Genomic DNA, 25,130 nt, shown 5'->3' on the forward strand with positions numbered 1-25,130 from the left:
GCCCTTTCTCCCCAGTCCCTAACTGACATTTCCTGCTGAGCACGACAGCTTGTATTTTGAGAAACAAAGCAAAAGTAAAATTTACTGTGAGCTAACAAGCATGAGAAAGTATTTTTTGCTCTAGGACACATAACCTAAAAACTTACAAGGAAACAAGATACTCAAAAATAATTGTATCACTTTAAGAGGCAATCAGATAGCTTTAGGAGGGGCAGGAAGGGGGAATCTATTCACAATTTTTATGACTGAATGTTTTCAATAATTTTCTCCTAGAGGGCAATAATGGTTAATATCCCATTTTAAGCATCTTCTACACAACATCAATTTCTATTAGAAACATTGTGAAAGACTTGTTATTTCTAGTGCACATGTATTTATTCATGTATTAATGGGTAAACGGACAGTATTAGAAAATTTCTTATAGAAAGACCAGATTCACGTACTTAAATTGTTTTGTTCTGATTCTTGCCACTCTCAATTCCCCTTTGGAAGCTTTTTTTTTTTAATAAAAGAAACATGGAAATTGTTACGAATGTCTTACATCTATACTATACCTTGTTCTTGCAGCCTATCAGCAGCATTACCCCCCCCAAGATGAGCTACGTAGAGTTCCCAGATTAACACTATATGATTCCAGCTTAGGCTAATTTCTTCAGCATATGCAGTCAAGCTAAAGTGCTTTTTACATCTCTCAGAGGTGACAAGCAACTTACTCAGCATGTCCTATTGAAGAAGGCTAGTTCTTATCAATACCTTCCATTGAAAACCACCTCTCCAAGGGCTTTAAAATGTTTTCCTGCTGATCCATCCAGTTACGGTTGTGTGTTAGAAACCATTCAACAAGCTACAGAACTGCTAGGAGACTACGGCTTATGCCTTGCAGAAGAGACGTGCACAGGAACTCAGACAAAAAGTGGAAGCACAGGATGAAGATGCACCCACTGTCCTCGTACACCGAGAGGTTGGGTGTTCCCCCCATCCATATGCATGTCAGAGAAAATAGAAAGCCCTTTTTCTCACATTTTTTTTTTTCAATACAGGATACATTTTGTCAGAAGACCTATACTAGTTAGTGAATATAGAAATATAGGAATTACTCAGTGCTATGGACCACAGCTCACACAGCTTTTGATTGTCACTTACTTAAATAGTATCATTTTCTAGAAAGACATTGATCAAGCGTCATATGCCATTACTGCTGGGCTCAGAAGCATACCACCTTATCTATCATAGCCAAAATTACCAACAAAAATTTCAGGTCTGTATGCATTCTTACATAAAGAATACAAAACGCAGTTCTGCTCGAAAAAAATTCTTTGATTTAGAAATACCTTACAGAATGAGGTACAGCTCTCCAGATTTGTTACTTGACAACAATACCTTCTCTTCCCACCCTTCAAATAAATACAGCTGATACTGATGACAATAGGTAATGCTTACATAGGTTTGGAAAATAAGATTGTCTTTAAGTTCCACACATAGAGCCATCAACAAAATCAGCAATTTTATTTTATTCTTAAAAAGATCGGTTTTGCCCTCCTATTTCATCTACAAAATCCTGTTGGGAGTTCATACAGCCATAACCCACGCAACTTCAAAGCTTCCTTTATTTGCTAGCTTGTTTTCAAGACAGGTGGTTGAGCTACAGGCATGCAGCAGGACTAGAATACAGGGGCTCACCAGCTCCCATACACCCCATGAACCTCTTTTTAATGACCAGACACAGCAGAACAAAGCAAGAAATCACAGCATGTCTTAGGAAGTGCATTTAGTACCTCACAAATACTATTGTGCTTGCTCAGAATGCATTCAAATGAACTTTGTAGTGGCTCCAGTCCACACACTCTTCCTCTGAAGCATATAATATATTCAAATGCAAAAGGAAATGCAGCTCTGCACTATCATTTTAGTGTTATTGATTCTCTTATCAAATAATCATCATAATCTTTAAGTATCTACTCCAGAAGTAGATAGCCCCTGATAACTAACCAAAGCTTTTCTCATACTACAAAATCTTCGCAGATAAAGCTACCACAAATATTCAACTCTTCTGTGAGTAGTGGATCATAGAAAAAGGTAATCCCATGAATGAGTTAGTGTCACACGCTATAACTTTTTATTTTATCTTACTTTGGGAAAAATTATTTTGCATTGCAGAATCCTTCAGTATTGTACCTAACCAGAGTTTAAACAAACATGTAATTATTTGCTTGGTATATAGGAACTTGCATTTTCCATGATGGTAAAGAAAGGCACCAGCAGCACAAACATGTTCTGTTTGAACTGCATTTCAGACACCTTAGTTTTACAAGAGGCAGAACTTCTTGTAAAAGATGCACATCCTACCCATAAAAAACCTGTTTGCAGGCCATCATTGCAATGAACTGATAGCATGAATTAAGCTCCCAACACTTAAATTCACAGCAGTGCTTCATCCAGACAGCACTTCTACCACCACTCCCATTACAATCATAACTGTAGCTTTAGAAAAAAAAAAACCACCACAAATTGCTTTAAGCTCATATATTTTACAAGACACAAAAGGGCAATACAAGAGTACAGGAAAGAATTTTTTATAATTCAGTGGTCAATCAAAATGGGAGTATATACCACATGAATATATGTAATTCCTGTGTAGATTTGCCACAAGGTTAACTCTTAGCTTCTTCTAGTTGCCAGGGGAAGTATTTCAAACAATTACATATTTACAGAAAGCTAATGGGAAAGTTCAACACAAGTCCTTCTGTGTAAATTCAAGCTTTTCATTGCTTTCTAGAATCTTATATTACCACTATAGTCACTCAGAAAAGTCCCATAAATGTAATATTTTAGAATTCATACATTCCTCATCAGTGAGGGGAGTTCCTCTCCTGTTGTTCTTTTTTACTTTCTATTTCATTTCCTTATTTCTTTGACAATACCTGCCTTCCTATTTTTTTTTTTTTGTTTGTTTTGGTTTGGTTTTTTGTTTTTTTGTTTTTTTTTTTTTCCCTCCTTTTTTTCCTTTTTTGGGGGGTGGGGGAGGGAGCGGGGGATATGGGCTTGTTGAAAATTACTGTGCTTTTTACATTTTTTTTTTTTTTGCCATCAACTTCAACAGAAGACTAGAACCAATAATGCATGTTATGGCAAAAGCAGACTGCAAACTACCCGGCTAGTTCTTACTGCACTGCCAGGAAGGTGCAATCAGTAATGCTATTATCCTTACTTTCCACTGCAGAAAGAATTGTAACACTGAAGCTGAGTGACTTGCCAAGGACCTCTGAGGGAAGCAATGTTTGTACAAGAAAATAGACTGAGAAAATCTCTTGGCTCAAAGGGCAAAAAGATCTTATCTTTCCAGAGTAATGAAAAGCACGCTTCAGCTGAGAATACCCTTGTCAGATATTTAGGTAGAAAATCATGATGGGGAAAAGAATCAATAAAATATTTTCTAATCATTTTATGGGTACCAAAAAAGTACTAACATGGTTAAAACACTATAAGAAGTACTTTGTTCATTACCTCTGTGTGCTCATATTTGATCTATGGGGAACGTAGGGAATAAATCTATGCAAAAAAATGTGGCAGATTTTGAACATTTTAGAAACGTATGTGCCTTTTGTACATAAATTTTATTTGAGCCAATTTAGATACATCCCTGGTTATGAACAAAATAATATACATAATATACATCAGCACTACACATCACATGAACAGGAATTTTTATTGGGGTACCATCTATTCTCATCTCCAGGACTATACAGTTGAAAAATCTTATTTCTTCAGCTAGACTGGTGTTTCTCTCTAAAGCCAGTACACTTGAGCATGTGTTCTCATGCATGTTTAGTTAACCGTAACCTTAACTACATTTAATAAATGTTGCATGGTCACTCACTACCAGAAATGAACAGTTACAGCAACATGAAGAGTTTAACCTAGAAATTTTACTTGAGCAAATTAGTGCAGAATCAATATAGATGCAGGGTGGAGATGTAGAAAGTGAAACAAAAAGACCCCTCTTGTCAGGCCCAGCATTAAGACACATAAAAATCAAAGGAAGAAACAATATGTATTTTACACACAGGTGGGTGCAAGGAGAAATGGTTTTGTTTGAGTATAAAAGAAAAATGGATTTTGGTTATTTAAGTTTTGTGATCATTTCTAGAAACAGTCTTAGGAAAAGTCCAGAGGGTGCTAAAACAAAACTAAAAGATACAGAAATAATAATTACTCTACTTACCTCTAAAATGATTTCTTTTGCCCAAAGACAGATTAAATCATGTACCACCTTCTTTCAATTTATAAAATTCTCATCATCTGGGAGCCACACTCCAACTAGGAAGCAGCTGTAGGATTCTGAAGAGGCCATTAGACCAAGATTCAAACATCAAAAGTATGATGAACATTGGTCAGAGCTACTTAATCCAACCCATGTTAATGCTGCCTCCCCTACAAAGGAGCTGGACTACTACTACAGTGTACTCAAATCTATAAAGACACTTGAGTTAGTGGAGTAGTAAGGGAAATAGTCGGTTAAGTTTTACACTGAATGAATGCAACTCAAATTCAGTGAATGTTAAGTGGCAAATCCATCTTTTAGTGTCTGATTTTAACACTTCATTCTAACGATAACTTAACATCCCTAAACAGAATGCAGGGTACCACAAGAGCCAAAGAGATGGAATTCTCCCCCCGCCCCCCCCCCCCACACACACATTGTCAAGTGGAATTTGAAGTCCCAATTTAAATAGATGATACAGAAGTTAAGAATTGAGTGTATTCTGCCTGAAATTCTCTAAAGATGAGTTATTTGCAGCTGTGGTATAAACACTGGCAGCGTCAACACACTCAGCCTGCCAGAAAGGTGCTCTTTTACCCACACCTTCAGAGGCAGGCAGGCATTGCTAACTGCCATCAGGATGACTGTGCCCAGACTGGTCAGAGCTGCACCACTGTCACACACAGGCTTTGTGCAAATCTAAGCTCTCATTTCTTCAGGCAGGAGCTGCACTGTGGGGTATGAGAGGCTTCTTAAGTAAGACAGTCCTCCTGTAATTCATGTACATAAACTACGCTGCTGCTGAACAGCAAGATTTAGAGGCTTTAAATAAAGCAAAACAGCAAATTAACCATGTAATTAATATGACCCCATACAGACCTCTGATATAAATAAGCATAGAATCAATGAATCTGAAACAAAGATGACCAGAGAAAGTTGACTGTTTTTGTGTATAGATTTCACTATCAAGTGAAATTCATCCTTGGCACAGTGCACAACATGGCCCTCTTCCTCAGAAGAAAAAAAAATATCTTACTTTCACCTGAGGGTAAATTCCAATACAGAATTATTTCTTGTCTTTTATTTCAACAGCACAACAATTAATAGTCAGCAAGGACAAGGATGAAAGGATATAAAGAGCTGAGAGATATATGAAGTATATGAACCTTCAAAATAGTTTTTAAAACAGCATATCTGATTCCTTTGGGCAAGCTACAAAGAAGCTCACATTAGTGGCACCACCCCTCAGTTACATGGTGCACAGAGAGCTCAAGAAAGCAAGCACCGCTAGGCAAGTGCATTTGGGGTAATAGACTTCATTCTTACACTGTGAGAAAAGCTGAATGCCTGAACTGAAGTGAGGATCAAGAGGCAGAGAGGACCTTAAGGGTTAATTGTTACAATCAAGGGCAGTACTGATAGAAAGGACTCATTTCCAGAAAAAAATTAAAGAACATTTGTGTTAAAATAAACCAGCTGATATCTAAGTCCATTGCCCATCTCTTCACAGTTAGTATGAATGCATCACAAAGACCCATCTGGTGTCTCATAGGCTAGCTTACTTGCTATAAACATCTTCAATGATAAAGATTTTAAAAAATAAAGATCAAGTAATATCAAAATAATATAAGAAAAATGTATATCCTGAATATGGTGTAATATCTATATTGCATCATAAAACGAAAATCCTTCCCCCACTCCTTCCATCAGCAAGCTGCCAGTTAACTGCAGTCTTCCCAGCCAGCTATCCTGCTCTGCTTCTTGCAGCAGCATTTCAGAGAGAGCAGCTTTGCCCTGGGTGAAAGCATCCCTATCCCACTATGCAGGGCTGTATTTTCCCAGGCTGAGGGGTCACTGATCCAGTTGTAGGTTGGAAGGAATGCAACAGCAGTGTCATCTCGCTTGCAAAAACATGCTGCGAGCTCCAACTGCACTACCTTATTTTGCAACACCTCGGAGCACTTCTGGTGAGGTTTTGAGGAACTTGAAACTCATTAGAAGAAGGCAGCTCTAGGTTGCCTTCCTGTTGGGAATTTTTCCATGCTCTTTGCTGTTATTACACTGATAGTATTCAGCATTTAGCTTGCTCTGCCTTGTGCAGTTTCACATTGAGGTTATGCTCAAAGCTGTCTTCCAGGAGGCTGTGGGCTGCAAGTCCCAGGGTGGCTGCAGAGACCAGCTGCTTGCCAGGAACAGAAACCTTGGGAAGCCAAGTGAGAAATATAATTTAATACCTGCTCCTTTAGCAAGAATACTTTGATCCAAGACATGAGGCAGAAATTACAGAAATGCACTCACAAGAACACGGACAGGAGATTTTCAGCAATAATGAGCAACAATACTCATCAAAAGCTGGATAAAGACAACAAAAAGAAATGAACACTCACTCTGGGCACAGAAAAACACTACACTTGAACAAATTCCTAATGCCAGCCTTGCAGAAAAGTAAGAGAAAGGAGGCTTTCATATCAAAAGGCCATTGGGCTTCCCAGAGACATGACCTTCACAGAAACAGTGGTTTTGTCTGCCTCTCCATCTCCTGGACACATTAGAGCTAGGTGGGTCTCAGCAAATGCTACATCTTTTACACTTCTTGTGATGCTTTAAAGCTTGCTGCCATAGTACCTCTGAGTCATAAGATGCTGAGCAACAGAAGTTGCATCTAACCATCACTTCAGTTACAAATTTGGTATCTTCACCACCATCCTAAAAACAAGGAGAAAATCCCTATTCCTCTACAAGTCAGTAGTAAAACATGCACGTACCTCAAGGTCTGGAATGTAGCTTACAGCATGAGAAATACATCAGCCACTCAGAAATTTTAGTTCTCCAGGCAAGATATCACCACCACTGAAGACAGGATCATTATATGACTATGGAAAGAGAAAGTACTGTGTAGACAAAATCTCAAACTGAGAACAGCCAGAGGAATACTGATAGTGATGACTCCATAACTTTGGCTTCTGAAGGGCAGGAACAATTCTGTTCTTCCTCTTTTCGTTGTGGTGCCCAGCACTGGAGGAGCTAATCAGAAAGGGAGACATAATAATGGTATCTTAGGAAGACACTTAGCTTTCTCCAACTTGGTCCTGAACTTGTGTGGTGACAGCTTGCAGATGTTGAAGAAAAAAGGAACATGTAAAAAATCTACTAATTAATTGTGCAGCTATTGTCTGCAGCACCCTTCCTAAATTAGCTACAGACTACACCAATTACCAGATTTAGATTTTTAGAAAGTTCTTTTTTTTTTAGATTTTATATGCAAAGACTGTAAGACAACTGTGTGAATCCACCATCCACCCAGCAGCCAAGAAAACACAGTTGAGATTGCAGGACTATTTGAGCCCTGTTTGTCACAAGTTGGAAAATTTCTTCACAGCTATTGGTTACAGCTGAGAGCTGTGCTGGAACAGATTTACATGCTGACTTCAAATACACAGTAGTGCTATTTGACATCAAAGTTACATTTAAACACTTCATTCTGTTACCACTCTGTTCCATGACTTCCACGAGCACATCACTTAAAACAGCCAAAGCTAGCATGGCTTTAAATATGAAAGTTGATCAAAGGCAAAAACCCCAAACCAAAACTCCTAACAGAAGAGCCTTATAACGTAACCTTAAATGGCATGTAGCTTGGTCATCTCAGAACACAACTTCTGCTGTCTCACAATGGAGATAGTTTGGTCTAGAAGAATCCCATTAATTTTCCCCATTTGTCTACACAGAAAAGAGGCAGACTAATGTTCATCACAATAAAGCAGCTGAACTTTTTAAATACACACTTTGCCACTGGTCAAGAAAGAGGAAGAAGGGAAGGCAGCAAGGACTAGATGGAACACTTGATTTCAGCACTCAGATTTTTCACTTTTACAGCTAGGCTAATTTTTCCAGGAAGGGCCAAAATAAAATGACTTATCTCTACTCTGGGTTTTCTGCCACAATCTACAAATTAATCAAAAGAAACTTTACCATCCTTTTCAGGTGCTTTTCAGAGTGCACCTGAAAAATAGTATTAAGATATGCTCACTATGAAAGCCTACTAATTAACTTGCTCAGACTCTATCCATAAAATACCAAGATCTTAAGTTAAATGCTTGTCTTCAAAGGTAGTATTTATTAACTTCAGAAGTGTGCTTTTCAAGTTTTATATCTTATGAGATCACTTCTTGGTTTCCTCTGCTCCAGAGTACTCACAGCTCAGGCCAAATTCTGTTCTTACTTAAAACCTAGCTACCTTCCTTGATTTCAGGTGGGGGTACAATCCAGATCAAAACTGGCTCTACTCCCATGTTTCCTGAATAAAGAAGAAAAAGTGATCTCATTGGGGCATTAGAGATCCTCAGTAAGTGACTATTTTTCCTGCAGAACTTTCTGTGCCTTCAAGAAAACACCAGTGTCTATTAATTAAAATCACAACTCACATAAGCTAACAAAAATGGAACAATATCCCATTTCCTGTGAAGATGGCAGCAAACTCTAACAGTATGAACACCCTATTAGTTTCAAAGCAAGTGTTATTTAGTTTTTTCCCCGATGCTGAGGCAAATTGTTTTTAAGAAGCAGTGGACAGCCCCAGTTGCCTGAGTTTGTCTGCAGAACAGATACAGGGTATGACAACTGAGTAGATTTATCCCAGGCTTCATTTAATCTATATTCTTCTCCATTCAGACCTTGATCCTTCAGCCTTGGCCAGATTTGTATAAGGTTCCTTAGCATCAGTTTTAGCATCCTTTTCAAACAATATGCTTCTAAAAAAAAAAAAAAAAAAAAAAAAAAAAAAAAAAAAAAAAAAAAAAAAAAAAAAAAAAAAGCAGCAATAAACCACACCAAACCTCAGTGTGAAGTTAGGAAAAACAGGTGTAGAAAAATACACTTAGAAGGTAAAGCAAAAATGCTGCGCCCCATTTCATACTTCATGCTTAAAGCTTCCTGCTTAGCAACATTTCAGCATTGCTAAGTATTCTTCAAGCAGGCCTTATTTAGATAAACATAGTTACAGGAGTGGAAAAGTCTTGTCTACAAATAGAACGCTAGTGACAAAAAACTGAAGAGACATCTATATGACCTATGAACTGCGTATTGGAGAACTGTGCTCAACTCACACTGCATAGCACTGAAATTTAATTTGAAGTATATGTAGAATATGCACTCTATGCATTAAATACAATTAACAGAACAGAAACACAGTTAACAGAAATACTGCAGAATATGCTGAACACTGCCTGTCAGTTGCTGTAGGGATTCCAGCTTAGGACCAGATTGTAGACCTGTGGAGACTGCCTCAAAGTAAGAGCTTTTATGCATTTCAGAGGCAGAGACCGAACGAAAGATTATTCAAGTTTTGAATCAAAAGTTGGTAGCAATATCTTCACAAAACGTAAAAAGAAAAGCCTTTGCATTGCTTCTGAATATTTCTGGAAGCATTTTCCTAAGATCTTCTGTTTAATTTCATATAAAGCTAACCCCCCAGCTGCTGGTAAACAAAGTACCCTTATTTCCTGTAGCTAATTATTTTATCCAGGAATTTTTCAGCACATCCAGCTTCAGAATAAGGTAATACTAGCTTTTCTATTTCAGGAGAAGCACCAGAACTTCAAACATTAAGGTTGGTTGAATTAAAAAAAAAAAAATTAAGTGCACTTCATAGATCCATTTGATTAGGAAAATTTTGCAAACTTAGTAAGAAGTATGTTAGCTCGTATTTCAAGATTTTTTGCAAGTAGACTTTTCTGCCCAAGAAGATCAGATGTAATTCTATCATACAGAGTGAATATAATATTCAAAAGCAAACAAACCAGTCATTGTAAGAAAGTCATGCAAAGAAAGAGTGTTGAATCAGATTTTGTTAACTACATCAATAAAATTGAAGTCAGCTGAGAGCTACATTGCATTTATTACATCTAAACACAAAGCAGGACTTGACTTTCCATACACTGTCAAGCATTGCTAGTCTCAGAACAACAAATAGATTTCTTTACTTCACCAAAAAGAGATCATCATGGAAACTGAAAGCTGCCAAGAAGGCACAACCCAGAGTTAAGGTCAGAATCTTCATGGTTCCATGTCAAGGCTTCTGCACAGCTCCTGGCTCTACACATATTAATTCTCACTCTCAGTCAGACTACACACATATATTAATGTTCCTGCTGATATATTAATTGTCATAAAAGGCCATTATACCTAAATCCCTACACCAGCCAGAGCTCAGCTGAGATGCAACTCAGAAAATGTAGTACACGTCATTTGTATATTCAACCACACTGTGTGATGCTCACTGTATTTGATTGAGCATTTCAGAGACTTATCCATTACCATACCTCATGTCTTAATGGTTTCAGTCATTAGTCCATATCATTTAAGCTATAAAAATATTTGGGAGTATTTGTGGTGTTGCATACAAGAACTGTTGGTTTTAGTTGTAGGAAGGAGGGCAGGCAATTTCTGATGCCAGATTTGGGGATGACAGCTTCTCTCCACACTTTTTTTCCAGATTCCAATTGAAACTCTTATTCCCTCCCACAAGCAGAATACCCAGCAAGGCAGACAAGATGCCTGGAACCTCAAGTACTACCTAGGAGGGCAAGGGGTAATGGTGATTTTCTATTGCTCTCATTGCACATATTTGGACACTAAGCACTCCTATCATTTTTACCATCCTTCTTTAATGTATCTTACACCCAGTGACATGCAGTCAGATACTAGTAGAATTTCTAGACAGATAATACCATTTCCACTGCATTTTTTGTGGTTCCCTTTCTCAGCTTTCATCTTTCCATGTCCCACTTAGTTTCCATGGCTTCTCTCTGCTTCCACTAGTAGGGTACCTTATAAATAATTGATGATGCTCAAGTGGCCTCCTCCTCCTCCCCTCTGCACTGACTTTTTTTTTTTAATAAGATATTGTGAAAAAGTCAGACTACTCAGTTGTCTTTTTGCCATATGGCACCTAAAACCACTGTGGGGACTGAAACTGACAATCCAATTCAGACTTACATGCTTTTAAGATATGGAGGAGCCAGTATCTTAAATGCCTGCGAGTCTGAACTGACTTTTCAGTTTCAAATGCAGATAATTTGCTTTTTATTTGGCCTGACTTCTCCACCCTGAATCCTCAGACAAATTCTGACTGTACTGACCTATTTCAGTAGTTACATTCACCTTGTACTTGACTGTGACACTCTTCACCACAGGTTCTCAAAGTTATCTTTGCTTCCCTTTTTCTCCTGATAGTTGCAGATTGCCCAGACATCTAAACAAGACAAGCCATTCTACAGTTTAATGTAAAGGTAGGAGTTCACATTCAAACACCCTCCCATTAAAACTTTTCATCAATACAGAAGATCTGCTTTTTCCTACTATTTTAAGTGCAGCCCACTAAGTCTTCTAGTGTGCTGCACTGATACAGGTTTGTCAGGTAAGATTACACTTCATTTCTCATAGAATGACCCAACTCCTCTAATGTGAGAGAGTGTTACTTATGCTCCTTTTACTTGCATTCAGAAATGGCCACTCTAACACTGCGCTACACAAACCTGATCAGAATATAGCCCAATTACTGTAGCAGGACATGTTCAGACCTTGAGCAAGACCAATAAGCAGCCAGATAAGAGATGAAAGGCTAAAGTGCCTGTAGTTCATCAAAAGATTAATTAAAGTATCAAAGACACCCATAACACTTTGGACAGAAAGATACAGAAAAGTCTAGATATGACTTTTAAAGATGCATTGCAAGAACATGGCATGCTAGTGTTCCACTTACAGTGTGGATAACTAAATTAGCAGAAAGTAGCTTTCTGTAACTGCTCTGTACTTAAAAAACACAATAGAAATTATTACATATATAATTATATGAAATTTAATAAATTCAGGCAGCTAAACATTCAGGTTCTACATGTATGAACTATTTGTTCACCCGATTAGGTATTAAAACTCACCTTTATTCTGTTGTCCCAACTAAACAAAAGAGTTTAGTTGCCTTGAGAGAGTAAATCTGAGCTCTGGGAAAGGTGTGGGAATGCTGAAGTAACAGCTGCAGCCATGGGCAAGCACATCCTCTCAGAATTGCACCTGTAAATGCCACTGGCCTCTGTGAATGCTTATTTCAGAGGGAGAGACTCCAAAGAAATATACTATTAGCATTACAGCTGCTTTGATTTCTCAGCAGGACTGTGCAGAGTATCAAGGTAAACAGACCAAAGCAAAGTTGTGTACATCACACAGAGCTACTGACCAGAAGCAACTGTTATACCTCTTACTGACACTACTTTATTCTTTTTACACAATAAATATCCTAAGGGTTATAGAGTCTGCAAGATGCTGATCCACAGCTATTGTAACATCCAGCCTAAAGCACTGTCAGTCTCCTTAATAGTGATAACCATGCGTATTTATCCTTGCTTGTTAGGGAGACAACGAGCAATGGTGGAAGATAAAGTCAACACAACAAACCTTACAAAAAGCCTTGTGACAAAATGGACCAGTTAAGGCCATCAGCAAAATAACTGTAAATGCACTGATGTTCAGTAGCTTCTCATTCATGCTGCTATGAGGTGCATTAAAAGCCATGTCTTGCTGCAATAGATGTCAGAGAAAAGATTAGCTGTGGCTTTTCCCTGAAGCAACAAGGTGCACAGAGGCAAAGGCAACAGAAAAGAACACGAGAACATCTGCTTTCTTCCATTTTTCCTATGACTGTGGGCACATCACTCTTTATCTGAATCTAAAATTTCTCTTCAAAAATGTAGAAAAACTACACAGGAGCACTGTAAGATCCACTGATTAAGGCAGCCAAGTAATAAACAGAGCCAGCAACAAGTACGCAAGACAAAGAAGCTTGTCATGCTATTAAACACAAGTTAATAACCGTTGCAATTACATTGTTCCTGCTCTCCTTTTCAAAGGTCAGCATTTAGCCCTCAAATATTCAGAAAGACATTTATGTTAAAGATAACTCCGTTGAGAAATAAAGCCAAAAATTCCAACTTTAGATATGGCCAGCTGAAGTTTCCACACCTGTGCCTTCGTTAGCACAAGCAAGAGCAAGACAGTCCAGAAACAGAGAACATTAAGGCTACTTTACCTGCATTGTCTGTCATTAATGAAAACATGCACCAAACGTGCAAACCTGCCAGCTCAACATGGGAAAGCAAGTCTATTGTAGCCCTTTCAGACAAGGAATCATACCACTGGCCAAGCCCCATACCAGCCATAGTTACCTTTAATTATCAACCTAAGCACTGCCACCTGAACGAGCACAGCCCACTCTGAGAGTGCTTGGGATGCTTCTTGTATTAGGACAGGGGATTTGTAAGGCTTTAAAGTCAATGAATAAAGTCAGTGAATTTAATGATCGTCTCTCATACATGGGCACAATTGTAGCATCTATATGTACGTACACAAATATAGAAGTGATGGCCACTTCCTTTCACACAGATCAAAACACATGCTATAGTAAGAAAAATATAGAACGCATGACAATAAAGCCAGAAAATTATCAGCTTATCTGCAAATACTTGTTCTACAACTGACTGTTCTGTGGCAGCTACAGTGCACCAGCCTTCTCTTCACAAAATTTTGAGTAAAACAGCAGAAAAAATCTCAAGCTCTTTGAGATAGATGGAAGAAATACCACTTCTCCTCAGTTTCCACACAGATCGCACAAATGCAGAAGATACAGGAAACGCATTTCATCCTTTTCTAGTTTTATTGCATGTGATTTTTTTTTAGCAATCTCTAGAAAAAAAAACAAAAACATTAGGAATGAGAACTGCTCTGTTCTCAATCAGCACAAGCAGCCAGCAGTAGCTACAAACATTTTCTATGGGATCTCAGAGCTTAGTAAGGCCACGCATCTGCATTTTTATCACTTCTCAAGAAGTGCTTTAAGTGTTAATGAAATCGGCCAGAGAATATTAAATGGTGACTGAAATAACAGCTCTGCTGTACTATTACAGTGTTTGCACAGCAGTCATTCTGCAGGTTAAGTTATTGTGGTATGAGTGGTGTTTAAATTAAACGTAGTCCCCTGTGTTCTTGTTTCATTTAAAGTCAACCACAGACTGCATGCCTGAACATTATGCAGAGTCAGTAAGTTTTTCCAAGTACCATTTGTTTATTTTGTTTCTACCCTTTATTATTCCTTCTTCCAGGCAAAATGAGGAATTTGAAAGAGTCACGCTGCACTACTTCTCAGGCTTTCATAGTGCAAACCACCACAGAAAAGGAACAACACTAACATGTTGAAAACCAGGCATAAATAATTTAACCCTAATAACACAAACTCTGAAATCTATCTTCACTGCATTAAGCTTCAACTAAACAAAAACTGAATTCAAGTCTCAAAACGTTCTCTGCAAAAGTTGGCAGCATTGAGTTAAAGTGACTACAGACGAAAAACAAGTCTACTCTACATCCAGATCTTTCTGCACAAAGACAACAAAATTGAAGTAGAAAGAATAGTTTCAATCTCTGTTACGCTGCTCATATGGTTGAACGTAATTTTTTACCTATTAGAAACATTTTTTCAGATATGGTATTTTCTTTAGACACTTTGTGCTGTTAATCAGATTTCACCAATTGCTTTCCTAGAAAGCAACTGCACATCACTTAGCTATTTCTTAACAGAGAGCTACTTCAAGTTACAGCTTACGCTCTGCTTCCCCAGTGATTTGAGAACTCAATGTAAACATTAGCATTGTGCTGTTATTAAAATGCCTTTGAACAAATAATAAACACTACATACGTATATGTAAATAAGCACACGTGCTTACATCTGACTTTGAACATCTCATGTTTCTCAGAACATTTACTGTTCCTGCAACGTCACCAGAAACATTTACTGTGAGCTGAGAGACACCAATTCACATGACAAGAAAGAGCACAGAGGACAGAATCGCAATGCTATAGGGAAACTGAGATGGAAAATAAAAGAGTGAGTTATGTGGATGGAAATCTGCATGAGGTCCCCAAATAAATAAAGCCCACAGTGGGTGCAGGGGTCCCATTCAGTCACAGATTTTATTTCAATTTTAACATGACAGAGTAGATAAAGACAGGAGAGGCAGCAAAATACTTAATAGTTGTTTTTATCACCATGAGAATTAATAACAACAGTAGACACCATACAAGCACTAAAAAACCCCTCTCTGACATTTAAGTATAGACCTGCAGCACATAGACCAAGGTACACAATTCAGCAAACTTCAAACTAGTTTAATCCCCAGTACCAGCTTTTCAGAATGGAAACAGACTGCAACCAAAAGCTTGACCCACACTGAGCTGTTCATGCTCACACAGCTTTGAAAAATTGAATAAGCAAACTTAAAATGAAGCATTTCAATATAGTTGTTTAGAAAGCAGTTGTGGTACCTCCACACTGCTTTGTGCCTACCTTCTCCCTTACAAATGACTCACTTCCAGAGCCTAGCAGCCACGTTGCAGTAAAATCTCAGTAACTTACCTCCAGTCTCTGTAGGAAGAGGTCCACAGGTCCCAAGCACTCCCAACTTCTTCTGTTCAGTAGCCACAAACAGAAACCCACCCTTGCCCTCCCCCTCCCATATAAGCCACCTACAGTGCAAACAGCTGAGAAGCACTGACACCTCTAACAGGTCCAGCTGAGAACCCATAGACAAGCACCACAAAAGACACACAGCCCACTGTAGAAGTAAATCAATGTAGTAGAGATGTATCTTAAGTATCAGATTACTAAGCAAGGAAACAGTAAGTGAATATGAGCCAAACTAGGCAGATGAAAGCCCTAAGTGGATTTATATTGTGAGTTTTACTGAAGTAGTTTTAAAGCTAATTCTGTTATTATCCCTTTTTTTTCTTTTTGTATTAAACTTAAGGATAATAAAATGTGGGCTTTGCTGTAGGAACGCAGGCAGATCTTTAATGCTACCATGTAGAAGGAGCGTGCAAATGATCTCAAAAGGACAGAGGAGATGTCATCTCTAGAAAAGATTCATTTTCTAGATTCCTAGTGTAGTATTATAGAAAGATCCCGTGGTTCTGGAGAGACAAACCCCTTGCTTCCAACATACTATATTTCTTTTAGCTGTTGTAAACTGGAGGAGCCAAATCCCCAAACAGCTGAAAATCATGACGCACACATCATGTGTTCCTGAGATTGCTGTGCTGCAAGCAATGAACTCGCAGAACTCAGCAGAACTACACAAGTAAGAGTTTAACTCATGCTTTGGTATTTGCAGGATCAGGGGCTTGAGATGATGAGATAAACTCTTATAATATCTAGAACTAGCAAATTTTGCTTGAGTAGCATTCATAAAGATTTACTGTAAATATATGCACACAAAATAATGTGTTGTAGAATATCAGATTGTTACGTACTGTTGTGTATGAGAATATTTTTACCTGAACTAGCTATTAAAGTAGTCCACAAATACCCATATTTTGCCATCTGCTTTTGAACTGAATGATCCCTAGAAAGCAACACCATAAATATTTCTACAAATGAGTAATCTGTTCACGTTATATCCGCTAATGCTCTCTTATGGCAGAGCAAACAAATAACTCAGATGTCATATCACTACACACAGCAACAAGAAGGTGCACTCTGACTAGGTTTTAGCACATTACTAAGAACTGCATCACTGCTTGTCTCTGAGGATCTAACCTGGCTATTTAGAGACATATTTCTTGACAGTCTGTCAAGAAAGGCTGGAGATGCACATAGAAAAAAGGATACCTTTACCATCTCTTTTTTTTTTTTTTTTAAGAGATGGCGAATTGTAGTCTTGGCTAGCTCTCAAAAAGATCTGAATAAAAGGATGAATAGAAAGTAGCAAAAGAGGATTTATAAAGGTGGTTTTACAGAGTGATGTCTTAAAGACAGAATATGCACAGGGAATATTTTATGCCTTGACTATACAACCTAAAGTATGCTCAAGGTTTTGAAATATAAGAAATCTATCTGCCACATTTATATGATTGCCTCTGACCTTTTGAGTTCAGCTATTTGAAAATGCTCTGTTCAGCTGCTGGGGAGACAGTAAGAATTGAACCAGCCACACGCAGTTCACTGAAGTTCATCAACAAAGAAAACCGACTCTTGGTTCATCAGCTGCATGTCCCTGCTTGACCTTTCTTCCCAGCAGGGCATTCAGACCGGACACAGCAGATTCCCTGATGTTCATTTTCCAACCAGCACTAGGAATATGAGTGAGTCAGGAGAGATGGAATGTTCAGAGCCAAAGTTAGGGTGTCTGCACTCCCTTACAGATCCAAAGCCTGCTGCTATTTGGGTTTGGAAAAATCAATAGCTTTGCCCTAGACAGGATAGTTTGGGTGCCTACACATGCAGCTTTTGCAGAGGGGCAGGGGGAGCTTAAAGCAGTTCTCATTTCTAGGCAGCTCTAGGTGGCTGGGAGTCTTTCCAGGTCTTGATACCAGCTCAGTGCCCGACAGCCGCTGCTCCGTGATGGGATGGTCTGTGGGCTCTCCTCTCTTGTTCAACCTCCTTTACAAAGCAACTGTTGAAAAAACTATGGGAGTGTGAGTGATGTCCACTGCTTAAAGGCAGCTGAACAAATCTGCCTGGCCTATGCCTGACACCTTACCACTTTTTGTGTTTTTATCTCAAAGCTAATTGAAGCAAACCAGTGCTTTAGTAATGCTCTGTTAATTGTCAGAAATAAAACATGAAGCAGTAGGAACCAAAACCAGGACATTATCAAGGAAGATGAGTTAAACTGCAGTTTCTGCAGTTTTTCTTATAGATCCTGCTCTTGTGACAGATGGCCTGATCATCCTGCCCTTCTAACAGGAAAGAAATGGCCCTAGGGGAGGAAAGTAAACAAAATTTTGAATAGATCTATCATTTCTGCAGACAGAAGAGACACCATTCTCTCAAGCAGCTAACAGTACTGACCAACTAAACTCAAAGCTGGCTTTTTGTATGAGAGTAGACCTTTCCTCTATAAGGTTTCTTGAGAGTATCCTCTGGGGATAGTAGAGTCTGAGAGTTAAAAAACTGACTTTATCATCACAGCAACTGATGTTATATTTAATTTTGCCTCTAGGTTAGCTGGTAACACAGTACTACCTATTGATTAATAAATAGGAAAAGTGAGGCATGGTAGGAATAATAATAGTCACATAATGGCACAAAGATCTATAGGCTCAAAAAAAATTAAGGCTACCAGATGTTACTGTTCTTTTCAGTTGCCATGCAACCACAGCTACCCTGCTACGCTTCACCTTCCTAATCTCTTTAACAGCTAACTCTAAAACAAGTATAATTAATTTCCCAATGAATGAGATAGGACATCACCCAATCGTGTGTAGGCAGAAGTCCTTTGACTGTAGACATCGGAACACTGAACAGATACAGCCCCAGCACAGAGTGAGGCGCAGAGCCGAAGTATTGTAAGATTTACAAAAGTTATTGTTGCAAACTATGATCTTTCCTGGAGCACAGATTTCTGAGTAATTCAGAGCAGGCATCTCATTATGCTCCTTAGGAGACAGTTCTTGTCAGCCCTCTAGTGATCCAGGCAGACTCTTACCCTGAGAATCCAGATAGACAAGTGGGCTGTGCTTTAGCAGAGCAGTAAGACAAGAGGTATGAGTTTGCTCACTATGTTCATTTCTGCCCTTTGATTATAAGTGTATGAATAATTACCATATTTTCCTATGGTCAGGGTCTCTGGCAACCTGCTTCGTTGTGATCCTTAAACAAATTGTTTCTGAACTATAGGCGTAAAAATAAGATCCTTGTAGATATGCTAAGCCATTTCCACCATCAGTAAAATGGATGGTGAATAGAATGGAGTGGTTTTTGCTTCTAACAAATATCTGTATACATATTTTACATATATAAGGAAAGTAATATATACCCCAAAATATCTTTTATTGTGAAGCGTGTCTCATTTAGCATTGGCACAGCCTTGTGCTACTAGCATTTCTACAGAGGTTCCTGACCACAGTGCTGGCAGAGCTGGTGAGCATCCACAGCAGTGCTCAGGGTTAGTGCTGAATATGAAGGTGTTCCCAGGTTTTCTGATTTAGCAATGAAAATTTCACTGTAATTACTATAGATTGTACAAATGACACACCAGTTTAGTGCAATACCTTATTTCAAAATACAGAAAAGAATACATGAAAGAGAATAAAAGCTGTTCTGTTTCATTTCCCGTGAATTCAAGCTCTGGGGAGCTCTATGTATTTGCATATAAGCTATAAAGGAACAATAACAGTGACATACAGTATTTTGATAATTATGGCTTTCTGATATTTTTAAGGTGTTCTTAAATGATAAATACTTCAGTTAAGAATGCAGAGTATAGACTCTAAAGCATTTAGAAATTATGATAAATCTCCATCCACCATAGATAATACTGCATTTGAAAGAGCAGAAACATCTGGCTGTGAAATACAGTGATATTACAACCTTTCTGCCTTTGACTTGCTGTGACTGTCCTGTGACTTTGCGCAGATGGATTGCAGTTCCTGCCATCGGTCCAGGAATGACAGTATCCCTCCAGTACAACCAAGTTTCCCAGACTGACCCATCCACTTTTGATGCCGTGATCTCCACTATGTGGTGAAAATCAGGAAAAAGTCAAACAACCTGAGAATTTGGCCTTCGTAAAATTGTATGTTGGCTGTAGTAACAAGAGCGGAACAATGCCCAGGACATAGAAATGCAAGAGTTTCTTCCAAAAGTTTCAGATGGATGGTTTGGTGATGCAGTGGGCTGCTGTTCTGGTGGATCAACATGGGGACAGGACAGACTGGTTATTCCCAAAGGTATCCATGAGTGGGTTAAGTTCATGTGTTGGTTTGGGGATTTTAAGGTGGAAGTTGGTAGGAAGCAGGTAGCCTGAGGGTGGGGTCTTAACAGAGTTTTAGCAGTATGACAGTGAGTAGCACTTGATCTGTGTTGTGTCAAGGATAAAGGGATTTATCCTTGGCTTTGTGGCACAAGTGTGTACTTGTTTGAATTATATTTTCATGAGTTCATCAAGTTTTTAGGATATGCCTGTCCTCGTGCACCGCTACTTAAAGAAAGATTCACAGAAAAAATCTGATGCTGCATAAAAAGGTTTGTGTAGCCGTGCTGTAAAGCCAACTCAAGTTTCAAAGTCAGAAATGATCGTGTTAGGCTATTACTTGCCATAACAGCAAGCACTAGTGCCATGAATTCCCATGTCTTGTTTCCCAGGCATGTGGAAAGGCACATAAGTATTTTCCATGTCATACAAACTAGTATACAAATTAGCTGGAATGAGATTTTAATGTTGTGATTACATACTTAGATTATTAATTGCTAGCCCAGCCCTCCTTATATTTTGTCTACTTCTCATTATTTTGTTTTTGCAGTGGATGGTAAGGGAAAAAGACAGACAATCTTGAATGGTATTGTAGCCAGAGGGGCATTTAAAATATTGCTCTGCACCTGGGAAACAGGTTTAATTACTGCCGCTGTCAAAGTGTTTTAATGTAAACAGGTTTCCTGATGGATCACATTTCCTTGCTGTGAACTATCATCCCCCAAACACAATCCACTTTAAGGTAAGGCTTAAAATGAAGGTATCATAAATTAGAGCAATGAAGCTTTTATGATTAAAGATGCTTCATCTGCTTTTAATGCCTCAAATTATAGAAACTATAACAAGCCTTCACATTAAAATTTAAATAGGACTAAGAGTCTGAAACTCTCTGTAAAGTAGATATCATAGGCCTGATTCATCCTGAGATGGTGCAGAGCCTTGTGCAGACTCAGAAGAGAGGCAGCCCCTACTTCCTTTGAGACAGCTTGGAGTAGGTTTAGCTGTTGGCATGTATTAAAAAAAAGGACTGAGACTGCCCTAACCTGTGTACCAGACACAGTCTTTGATGTACCAGTGGCATATAATGAGATCTTCCTAAAAGGCACCACAGAAAGCATGCTCTCTGCCTACACTTACTGCTCAAGGGTACTTTGGGTCCTTTAAAGCAGGCTTCCTATGTTTCTATTCCAGCAGATGAATCACCATAAAAATACCTACAACTACATATGCAAACTGAGAAATGATTCTGATCACCTTGATGTATTTGATTTATGTAATCATCCCATTCACATTACTCGAGTAATAACTTCTCAGAGCATGTTTCATATTAAGCAGCATTTGTCATAAGCAGATCTTAAATCTGTAATTAAAATATTTGCTTCCACAACATATTTATATTCTGTTCACCCTTTCAGAATAAAGACAGAATAAAGGCTCTTATTTGACCTAACTCCAATAGGTAAGAAAGCTCAGCTTTCAGATGTACCTATTACCCCAGAATTAAAGAAAAGAAAAAAAAAGCAAAAGAAATGAAATTATTTCATGTAGGTGGTAGTTGAAAGAGGAACTTCAATTCATCTTATAAATAATTCATGATGAATTATTCACTTGACTCATCTAAAGATATAGAATCTGCTGTTTTAAACAGTATAAAATCTCAAAACTTGCATTAATATGAAGCAATATAGTATATGGTTGGGGGTGTACTTTTATATGAACTTTGTGAAATCTGAGTTGGACAGAAGACACCTACTAGATATGTACTCTGTTCCTTGATAGAAGAAAACATAGAAATTGCCCAGACAAAATACATAATTCAAGAAAAATCAATGGGCACACAACTTTACAACTCACAAATACATTCATTCTTTTGGGAGATGAAGCAAGTAAGAGAAGTCCAATACATTCTGAGGGCATTTCTTGAGGAATTTGTATTGCAGGACCAAAGCCATCTCTGCATGTGCCACAGCAGACTTTTCAATCTGTTTGGATTTTTCTAATACTTACCATCATTTCAGACTAATAAAATCCTTTTACTAAATTACAGAAAGCCAAAGACCTGATTCTCCCAATGCTTTAATCACGCTAACAATGGCAGTGTGAACATTCCCACTGATTTATTGAAGTAGTGAGAACGAGAGAAATTACACATCCATCTACATGTTAGTAGCCTCAGAAATACAGGGAGGAAACAGTTAGACAAAGCCACTCCAATTCTAAAACTTTCCTGTAGGTAAATGCCATACAGACATAGTTCCTCATTTGAAATGGTAATAGTAACAGTGAAAAACTCTGTAGGAATTTTCTGCAATGAGAGTTAAGAATATTTTACCCTAATTTCTGTTCTATATTCATTTATATTTGTATCATTTTTTTCCCTTTTCAGCACAATGGGAGTAGGTCTTAAAGATGCTCTGAGTTTAATTAATTCCTCACTTTCTTGTCTGAGATTCAGGGTAACATCTTACACTTGACTAAACACTGCTGCTTCATATGAAAAGTCAGCAATAAATACCACCTTTAGCTAATCAAAAAAACTTGCTAAATGAGAGAACTAAGTTCATACTTAGAAACTTGTTCTGCAAGAGCATGAACTAGACAGCTGTAATACCAACATAATACCTCTACACATTACACAACAACTAGTTTCTATGATGATTTCACATTTCAGATGAAATACTTTTCCTAGACAAGCTGTATGGCTAGTAAAAGATGACTACATGGTAGCACGATATCGTCATCACAGCCTTATCCTGGTGATGACAGTAACTCTGGACTTTAAGGATTGGTGTTATATTTGCTCTGTTCAGAAAACTGCTGGCCCACAGCCTCAGCAGTAAGAAATCAAAGTCATCATTTGAATTCCCTCTTTCCTGCCAGCACAGATGTTGATGTAATGCTGTGGACACTTTATGGGCTCCATTTGATCCCGTTTACTTGAACAACTATAGCCAGCCCTGGCAGCTATGTACTGACTACATTACGCCATGCATAACATTGCCCACAGTCTGCTGCCAGATCCATGTGTTAGCAGAACATGAGCACTACCTTTAGTGATACAAGTCCAGATTTAAGTCCAGATTTTTTATGAAAGGAAGAAACAAGAGAAACCCTTGCAGTTTATTGTTTAAAAGCAAAGTTGTATGTGTAATAAACTTTCAAAAAAAAAAAAAAAAAAAGAAAAGGTTAAATGGAGATGCCTGACTTATCTAAAATTACTTAGACATTGAAATTAATGGCTTTTTTCATGGAAAAATTTCAAGATTTACTTTTTTAAAGCAATGTCTTTTCTGTTGTTTTTGCAGTTTTTAACTAGTAAGATTAAGAACAGAATAAACTCTAGCCATTTGGGATCAAGCAGAACTCCAATTGATTGTAAAAAAATTTTTTTTTGCAAAAGAAACCTGGTGTGCACCAAAATTGTACAAAATTGTGTGGATTTTGTTTGCAATTTTAAAGTGATACAGATTTTGTTCTGAAGATAATTTCTTATGACAATTTATGAATTATTCTGAGGCATAAAACTATTTATACTATAATTGATTAATATGAATTTGATTTTCATTCATAGAAGTCAGAGCACTGGTTATTTTCAAGGTAACATTATAAAACAGTAAGATAGCAGTAAGTCTTTGTTACTGTACTAATTCATTACATCCCCAAATATTAGTAGAGGCATACTCCAAAAGTTCTAAGTATGTGACCATAGTTTTTAAATTACAATTTTATTTGAAAGTATGCTTTTGAATATAGAGGCAGCAATTAGATCTTTTTAGCATAGGGCTGTCAGTAGAAAGCTAAAGCACAGAAAATAAATTCAGAACAATCTGAGAAAATCTAGCCATGAAAAAGAAGCACTTAACCTTTAGTTACATAATACTGGGGAACATTCTTCATCAAATCTCCTTTCACAGCCTTGCTGCCTGGTGTTGCAGCTACCTGTGTTTCTGAAGTGACAGTTGGCCAATAGCTGTATCTTATCCTAGGTCATACGTTGCCAAAGATTTGAACTGTCTAAAAGAAGGCTTATACTCACAAGAAATTTACTGAAATTACTATACAATGCAAATATTTAAGTTTAAGCATATTTGTAAGATTTTGTAAGACATGCACATGCCTAGCAACGTGTCCTTCATCAAAGGTGTTTAATTTATCACTGGCAAAAACATTTGGGTATTCATTTACAAAATAAAAAAATGCAATTTTTTTTTTTTTTTTTTTAGAAATAAATTAAAGAATGTCAAGCTAAGTCATTCTTGCTGTGTTTTTAAACCCAAACTTCTAAGTGGGAGGGGTGAGGGAGATAGAGGTTAGCAAGCACTTATTATCTAAAGAAGAATAATTACTTTTGCTGTGGTGAGAGGGAGTGGATAATTTTATCTGAAAAAAATAGCTATTGCAGCTACTTTCTAAAATGCTTCATAATTACATAGCAGCACTGCACACTACAGAGTTGTTTCCATGCTAAACATCAGTATGGACATACTTAAATTTTACAGCAGTGAAAATAAGTACATATTTTTCTCTAGAGGGCCATGTTGTGGGAACATTCATGTTACAAATCTGATACATGAATCCATATACTCTGTGTACCTGCTGGAAACCGAGCCTATATCCAAGCTTTGAAATTCATGATTATTCTATAGTTCAGTATTAATTACTTCTTTGCATTCACATACAAAAAAAAAAAAAAACCAGCTATCTTGCACTTAAATTTTAGTTGAGCAAACTCTGAAAATGTGAAACACCAAGTTTGGGTGTTCCTTTCCCAGGAGGCAGAAATGCAATAGAACACATGGAAGTTAATCTGCATGAGCTCTGACTGATGCTGGATTATGTGTTAAATGTGTACGGAAAAGGAAAAACTAGAACAGTGCGAAAATATTGCACAAAATCCAAACTTTGCAGCTTCTTACATCTAAAAATTTGTCTTTGGAATAGGAGTCTTTCCTACCTATTTTGTAGTGAAAAATCAGACAACTAACACCATGTATGGAATAGTTTCTTTCTTCATCTTATTGTGCAGATGTTTTCCTTATGATTCTGCAGCTCTTTGTAGAGAGCAGAAGCAT

This window comes from Tetrao urogallus (genome assembly GCF_951394365.1).
Source record: "Tetrao urogallus genome assembly, chromosome: 8".
Lineage (NCBI taxonomy): Eukaryota > Metazoa > Chordata > Aves > Galliformes > Phasianidae > Tetrao > Tetrao urogallus.